The sequence below is a fragment of the Triticum dicoccoides genome, chromosome 7B (assembly GCF_002162155.2).
Source record: "Triticum dicoccoides isolate Atlit2015 ecotype Zavitan chromosome 7B, WEW_v2.0, whole genome shotgun sequence".
Taxonomy (NCBI): Eukaryota; Viridiplantae; Streptophyta; class Magnoliopsida; order Poales; family Poaceae; genus Triticum; species Triticum dicoccoides.
Window position 1 is genome coordinate 53,737,137 of NC_041393.1, and position 8,117 is coordinate 53,745,253.

At 47.0% G+C, this 8,117-nt stretch overlaps 1 protein-coding gene across 1 annotated transcript in view; it reads right to left on the bottom strand.

The window, feature by feature from the left end:
• Positions 1-200, bottom strand: part of LOC119340887 (protein ALP1-like) — a 5,064-nt gene extending 4,864 nt beyond the window's left edge. The window contains exon 1 of the mRNA XM_037612787.1: positions 91-200. The gene's annotated coding sequence lies outside the window, so the exon portion shown is untranslated. The remainder of the gene's footprint in view (positions 1-90) is intronic.
• Positions 201-8,117: the final 7,917 nt, after the last annotated feature.

Here is an 8,117-nt window from a genome sequence, read left to right on the forward strand (position 1 = left end):
GGCCGCTCGCCATTCCCCCGCCGGCCGAGAGAGCAGAACAGAGGAAGGGAGGGAGGGAGGAAGAGAGAGAGGAGAGGGAGCAGAACATACATCACCCGCGCCGCCGGCCGATGCGGAATCGCCGTCGCCGCCGCCTTTGTGGTGTGGTGCGTGAGCGAGGAGTGAGGTGAGATACTGAGATGGGTCAGGTGCGTCAGGCTTCGAGAGTTTTTTTTCCTTTCATTCCCTGGGTGAAGCGGGAGTCCGGGTCATCGAGGCAAATTTGACAAATTTAACCTATAAACGAAATCAAATCATAGAATGAACTATCCATGAATATTTTACGTGGCTGACCTTTTTGTGTGACGCCCGACACGAAGGCGCCACATTACACTGTGCAACGCCTCACAGCTAGGCGCTACACGGCCAGCGTCGCACACGTGTAATCAGAAAATTACTAAGTCATGTGCAGCGCCTGTAGTGTGGCGCCTAGCTCCTAGGCGTTGCACTAGTGCAACGCCTAGTGCAGCGTCTAGCTCCCAGGCGTTGCACTAGTGCAGCGCCCGAGAGCTAGGCGCCACGGGTCAGCCGCGTGAAATAGTTTCACGGACAGTTTATTCTGTGATTTAATTTCGTCTATAGGTCAAATTTGTCAAATTTACCGGTCATCGAGCGTCGGGAGGCGTCCCGCTACCTTTTCGCGTAAAGATAGCGCCAAGCTCGTGCGAATATTTCGAAAATTGGAGATTATTCTACGGGTACAATCATGAGAATATTTTACAAATTACTGTGCAACCCCATGCGGCATTGCGGGTTACAATGTTTAACAATGTGACTAGCCCAAGATAGAAAAAAAATATTACTCCTACCTATTTTCTAGCCAGAATCAGATCACGCTAGAGGAGAGCATGGACCAAACTAGACACATCTAACTCAAACGGAGTAAGGGTCAATGCTTTGTTGGGGTCGGGGCGGGCGACCGCTAACATTAGCCGCCGTCAGGGTGTGGCGCTCGCATCAGCGGGGAGGTCCTAATCCGGCGACAGCTTGTTGTGGAGGTGCTGGAGGGTTGTTGTGAGACGGCGAAGAAGATGTGCGCTCGAGCGACGGCCTCCGTAAGGCGGCGCTCGATGGTGGCGCTGTGAAGCTGGCGGCGGACAGAGCAACCAGCGCACCGAACCTTAACGGTTGTCCGGTCGGGCTAGGTCACTGAAGAAGAGGGCGTCGGCTCATGGTTACAAACTGGGGCGGGCTCGACATCAGACCCAGATCAGTCGTACAACCACATGGATGATTTGTTTCATGTTTTCTTTAGGTAGTCTTTGTGTTTCGTCTGGGGCGACGAGGCAGTGGCGTTGCCCTAGTGTTGGAATAATGTTCACCCCGCCCTATCCATGTTTCGTTGTGTGCTTGTGTCGGCGGATACGTGGAATCGTGTCTCCGGCTGGTCTTCCGGTTTTGGTCGTATTTGGTTTCCGATGGACCCGTCTGCATTCAGGCGACTTTTGTGGATTTTGAAGCTTCTACACACTCTTGTTGGCGTTTTTTCTCTTCGAAGCGGCGATTTGCTTCACAGATCATTGCCGTCGGCATCTCCTGTTTTACATCGACGGTTTCACAATCACTGCTTCTACAAGCTAACTAATGAGAAATTCATTGTTAATGGATAATTTGACAGATTGATAATTCTGAGAGAAGACAGATTTCCTATGGTAAGCTCCCTAGACAACATATTGTCATTAAGATGTCACTCTTGATTTTGCTAAAAAAAATGTTACACTTGAAGATTTTTCATATTGCAAATCCTCGAAGAATAAATAAACAGCAGGATTAGTTATATTTAGTTGTTAAGACTTATACTAGCAAGCAAGATAGCTATGCTTGTGCCAACTAGTAGGAGTAATTTTAAAATTACTACTTCAGGAAACATTGTATTATCGAGAGAAGACCACTTTGCAATCTTGAACTTTTTAGTTTGTCTAAGAACCAACCATCTTTAAAAAAACACCCCATATATTAATTAATTAAAACAGATGTTCTTACAATCACTCGTTACAGCATACACCACGTAGAACCAACCATCAAGCTTAAACCCGGTTGAAAACCAACCCCGAATTTGAAAGCCATTCAACCATCCCCTCCCACGACTCTGGTTTTGACCCCTTTAACCATACAATCAGCTCAGTCAGCCTAGTGAGGTGAAAAGGTCATCTTTTTTCCCTTATTTGTGAACAAACCGACCGCTCCTCTTCCTCCACCATGGCGGCAAAAAGAGCATGGGAAGATGAGAGAAGTCCGTATTACAACCTCGAATTATCACTAAAGTCGAAAAAACTACCCTAAACTTCGAAACCGTCTACTTGTCAACCCAAAACTCTGAAAACCAAACAACTATCAACCCTCCTGGCTTTCATAGCCTGTTTTTGACATGTTTAGTGGCGGAGCTATATGTGTTCCTGGGGGGCTGTGCCCCCCACCCCAACTTTGTACCAATTTGTGAAGGATTTTTTTTTCTGTGAGGGCTTACATGAGAAATTGTTTAGCTTTTGCCCCCCCCCCCCAGCAGATTCCGTCTAGCTCCGCCACCGGACATGTTGACCATTGAGTCGCCTATCCTCCATGTCAAACCTCTTCTTTGTACAAAATTGACCCAAAAAATGAAAAGTACAGAAAATTTGTCAAAATTAAACAGTACTATGCCAATCATACTAGGAAAATTTCAATATTTTTGACCTAACAGATTAATAATTACAAGGGAAAACATATTTAGGACAATTTTGGTCAAAATTTAGTAAAAATAAAGTCCCCAAAAAACTTTAAAATAATTTGGTGTCGGTGCAACAAACTCTGGGTCTGTTGTCCTGACTGTGCACAGGCACAGGATCAAGATTGAAGCGCCAACCCAAGACAGAGTACGATAAACCAGGAGATTTGAAGAACCAACAAGCAGATCAGAGGGACCAAGACCAAGCGAGAGAAGCAAGATATCGTCGAGAGAAAGGCCTCCTTTGCCGGGCAGGCGAGCCCGGCAAGGGACGAGGCCACCCCCAGAAGAAGACGACCAAGGCATCCCGGCAGGGCCTGCCGGGACTTGCGAAGGCTAAATCACCTCACCAACCATTCCACCACGACTCACGTCATCGATCAGTGCGGCATCAAGCCGCGGAGTGATTAAGTGGTAACCATTCGCCACATTGTAGCCTCTTCCTACAGGAAAAACCCATAGATGACACCCGCCCTACGACGTGTCAAACAAGCAGGCGTGGAGCTGGCAAGATAGCCCGGCAAGCCTTGCCGGGCAACCAACGATGTGACGTTGAGCGGTGCATTAAATGCGCACTATCAGCCCACAGAGTTAGGTATGATAGCACTGTTTGTTGTCACATCAATGCATAATGACTACTTTGCCATTGTGGTGACCCCTTGATCTATAAAAGGAGGCCCTTGACAACCGTAAACAGGGTTAGAAGGTTGGATAACTCACACCCCCATATGCGCGTAGTCGCTGCCGCCCTGAGGCAACCCTTGTCGGCCAAGTGTACTATGCTCCACCACCACATTTCCACCATTTCCACCAAAAGTAGGAGTAGGGTTTTACGCATCGTAGCGGCCCGAACCTGGGTAAAACTGCCCGTGTGATCTCTGTCGTGCTGCATCACGCTCGTCTGCTCTTTGTGCAACGTGACTCCCCCCTGCCGAACCAGCAAGGGGCCTCCGGTCCCATAGGTGGCCATGTTTCCGGCGACATAATTCTTGAATATGAACAATAATATGCTAATTAATATGGGAAGTTTCAATTATTTTTGCAAAATAGATTAAAAATTATAAGGAAAATACATATTTAGGACAAAATTTGGCAAAAAATTAACCCGAAAATGTAAGTGCCTAGAAATTTTGAAAAAATCTTAAAAAATGAACACTACTATGCTGATCATTTTGGGAAAGTTTCGATCTATTTTTTCAAACGTATTAAAAATTACAAGGAGAATACATGCGGACAAACTTTGGTCAAAATTTGACCAAAAAATGAAGTGTCCAGATTTCTGTAAGAGAATTCTCAAACGTGAACAGTACTATGCTGATAATTCTGGGAAAATTCCAATCGTTTTTGCCAAATACTACAGTGACCTAAAACATCTTATAAAATTTTACAAAGGGAGTAGATTAAATTACAAGGAAATACATATTTTTGACAAATTTTAGTCAAAATTTGACCAAAAAGGAGTCTCTCCTACTGTAAAAAATTTGGAGTTGGTGGGAGTCTCTCCTATTGTCTATTTCGTTAAAAAAATGATAGTGCCCGGTGTAAGGGCAATTCCCGTCTTATGTATTTTGGTGTTAATGACAATGCAATTTGCGGACTAACCGTGTGCCTAAGCTACACTGGTTGACTTCATGTGGCACAAGACGGTTAGGCAATCCCTCTGGGCGGAAAAGATCGAAGACGGAGTTTCCGACGCTTTAATTTCTTTAGTCGTAGGAAATCCGCACTATTAAGAGGGAGTCCGCATCAGAAGGTACTGGGTGAATCAAAGCATGTACACACCTATATTGCATCCACATATTTCCCTTCCGTTCGAGGAGAGAGTCTCCATATCATCCATGTGCTGGTTTTTGTTGCAGTAGCGGTTGTACCACTGGTCAAAGCGGTTGTACCGATGTTCTCGATACTTCTGGTGCAACCACCGCTCGAGGGGTGATTCCCTCGGGCAAGCATCTCCAGGAGCTGGCGGAGCGGTTGTACCTCTTGTCTAGCGGTTGTACCGCTAGGCACTGTCGATCCAGATATGCTAGAAGGTGGTTGTACCGTCCCCACTACCGGCTCAAGTACCGCTTCGGGGTGACTCCTTTCTAGTACCTAAGCGGTAGTGGACGGTGGTGGCCCAGTTCTTCTGTGTGGCATTCGTGCCCCGGTACTACCGGTTGTCTCGGAGCGATTGTACCGCTCCACTGAGGCTCTGACTTGGCGGTTGTAACGGACCAAGTTCCGGCTCAAGTACCACCTGCAGGTGATTCCGCTCAGGTACTGGAGCGGTACCTGGCGGTGTCCGGCCGGTTTGTTTCTGCTGAGCTCGTCTCAACGGTACTACAGGTGCCACCTCCGGTTGTATCACCCGGTGTTATAACCTAGGGTCCACAGACACCGGTTGTACCGTTGCAGAGTCCAATTCCAGCTTAACAGTTTGATTTGGAGGGGACTATAAAAGGAGGTGGTTCTTCCACCTCCCACTCACCTCTTGCCTCTCTCTCTCTCCTCCAATAATTCCCTTCAAGCTTTCTTACACAATCTCCTTTTCTAGCCAACCAAACTTGTTAATTTGTTAGGGATTGAGGGAGGAGACCTAGATCTACACTTACACCAAAGGATGTTTGATTCCCCCATACTTTCTTGTGTGAATTTTGTTAGTCTTGGGTGTCACCTCGAAGCCACATTTCATTCTGGTGAAATTTCGTGGTGGTGTTGGGAATTTCCAATTAAGTTGTGGAGAGAGCCCCAACCTTGTTTGTAAAGATTCAGTTGTCGCCTTCAAGAGCACCGCTAGTGGATTCATGGCATCTTGCATTGTGCTAGGGCGTGAGGAGAATGTGATGGCCCTAGTGGCTTCTTGGAGAGTATTGTGCCTCCACACTGCTCCAACAGAGACATACCTCCCCCAAAAGGAGGGAACTTTGATAGCACATACTCGTCTCCATCGTCACCACTTGCGGTTACTTCTAATCTTTAATTTGTGCAAACTTATATTGTTTTTGTACCTTGTGCTTGCTTATGTGCTTTTGCATATGTAGACAGCATACTTTTTTGTCAAGCCATAATTTGTTAAGAGAGGATAAAAATTGTTAGTCGCCTATTCACCCCCCCTCCTGTAATAGATCATATCAATCCTTTCACCTGATTTTTTTGTTTCTTTTAATGAATGCCAGATAGATTAAAAATTATAAGGTCTAGATGTCTAGGTGTGTGGCCGCTAAGTTGGCTGCTGGCTAGGTGGTCAACAAGTGAAAACGGATCAAAACAACCTAGAAAACTTATTTTAAGAGAGGAGAGTTAATAGATGTCATGTTTTTAGAGTTTGGGATTGGAGCAGACGGTTTTGAAGTTTAATGTTGTTTCTTAGACTTTGGTGACAACTCATGATTGAATATCGACTTCTTTTTCTCCGGGAAAATTTCAGGTCTATTCATCTTCAATCATGGCAGTCCAACAAACACCAGAAATAATAAAAATTACATCGAGATTCGTAAACCACTTAGCGGTGATTACGAGCACTGAAGCAAGCTGAAGGCGCTCCACCGTCATCGCCCCTCCCTTGCCAGAGTCGGGCTAAACTTGTTGTAGTAGATAGTCTGGAAGTCGTCGTGCTAAGGCCCCGTAGGACTAGTGCACCAGAACAGCAACCCCCAACGATGAAGATTAGTGTAGATCAAAAGGATCCAATCTGAAGACACACGAACGAAGACAAAACGATGACCAGATCCGAACAAATCCACCAATGACAGATACACCGGAGACACACCTCCACGCGCCTACTGACGATGCTAGATGCACCATCGAAACAGGGGCTAGGTGGGGAGATCCTTATCCCATCTTCAGGAAAGCGCCACCGTCCTGTCTTATTGAGCAGGACACAAACCCTAACAAAACTAAAAAAAATTAAAAACGAAGCCCTCCCCTCCGGCAAAGGTCGTGATCCACCGCGTCCCTAAGGCCCTAAGGCCACTTGAGACAAGGTGGCGGCGGCAACGCCGACGGGAGGCGGAGGAACGCTAATCTTTTCAGGAGAGAGGAACCAGAGGGGGCGGCAGCGGCTGTGAAATAAATGACTTCTCTTTGGGGAGATCACCTTCATCTTCTCAGAGTCGGCCGCCCCTCGAGCTTACTAAAGAAGCTCACACCGGATCCACCACGGGTACCATCCTTAGCATGCCTAGCATGAGACGGCATGGTAGTAATTTCTGGATCATGACTTAATTTTTTTTTTGCAATAAAACTTTCGATCTATTCATTTTCAATCGAACACCAGAAATAATAAAAATTACATCCAGATCCGTAGACCATCTAGAGACGACTATAAACACTGAAGCGAGCCAAAGACGCGTCTCCATCATCGCCCCTCCCTTGCCGGAGTTGAGCACAACTTGTTGTAGTAGACAGTCGGAAAATCATCGTGCTAAGGCCCATACGACCAGCGCACCAGAACAACAACCACCACAAATGAAGAAGAATGTAGATCAAAAGGATCCAACCCAAAGACACACGAACATAGACGAATAACAACCAGATCGGAGCAAATCCACTGAGGATAGATCCGCCGGAGACACACCTCCACACGCCCACCAACGATGCTAGACGCACCATCGGAACAGGGGCTAGGTGGGGAGACCTTTATTCATCTTGAGGGAGCCACCGCCGTCTCATCTAAAATATATAGAGGATGTTTTATCTAATGATTGTGTAATAAAAATATGTAGTAAAACCATTCCCTCTAGGGCAACTCTTCTGCTAGTGAGTAAACTGCAAAAAACCACCACAATTGCGTCTCTTGGTGCGAAAAACCACTGTTTTCATACAAGTTTGCAGAAACCACCATTTTTCAGTAATTTCGGTGCACGAAGCACTAATTGGTCGATTGACCATGTTTTGATAGAAAACCAGACGAGCCGGGCCCAGCCGTCAGGTAACATGGCAAGGGTCAGATGGCGCGGTGCCGACGGCCGTTAGCGGTGCTCCCTTGACCTGGTTCAACCGGACCAGCTCATCGCCGTGCCACCATTCCCCCTCCTCTCCCTCATGACCTAGTTCCTCTCTCGCGCCCTCCATGGCGACACACAGCGATGGCGGCAGTAGCGATGACGACGAAGGAGAGAAGGAGCACCTGAGGCCGGAGGGCGACAACTCGGTGAAGATGACGGGCGACGGCGGTGAAGTTCCTGCCGCATCTAGCCAGTCGTCGGCGTCGTACGACGTGGAAGCTAGGTCGGCTACAGCATTGGCTAAGGTCTGGAAGACCAACCCTATCCAGAGCCACCATTATACCTCTGGTCTTAGCGGCGTCGAGTAAGATTTCCTTCTCCTACCTCTATGCATCTGCCACCTCTGTGAAATGTAGAATTAGGGTTTGCTAGCTTGTTTAATTAGT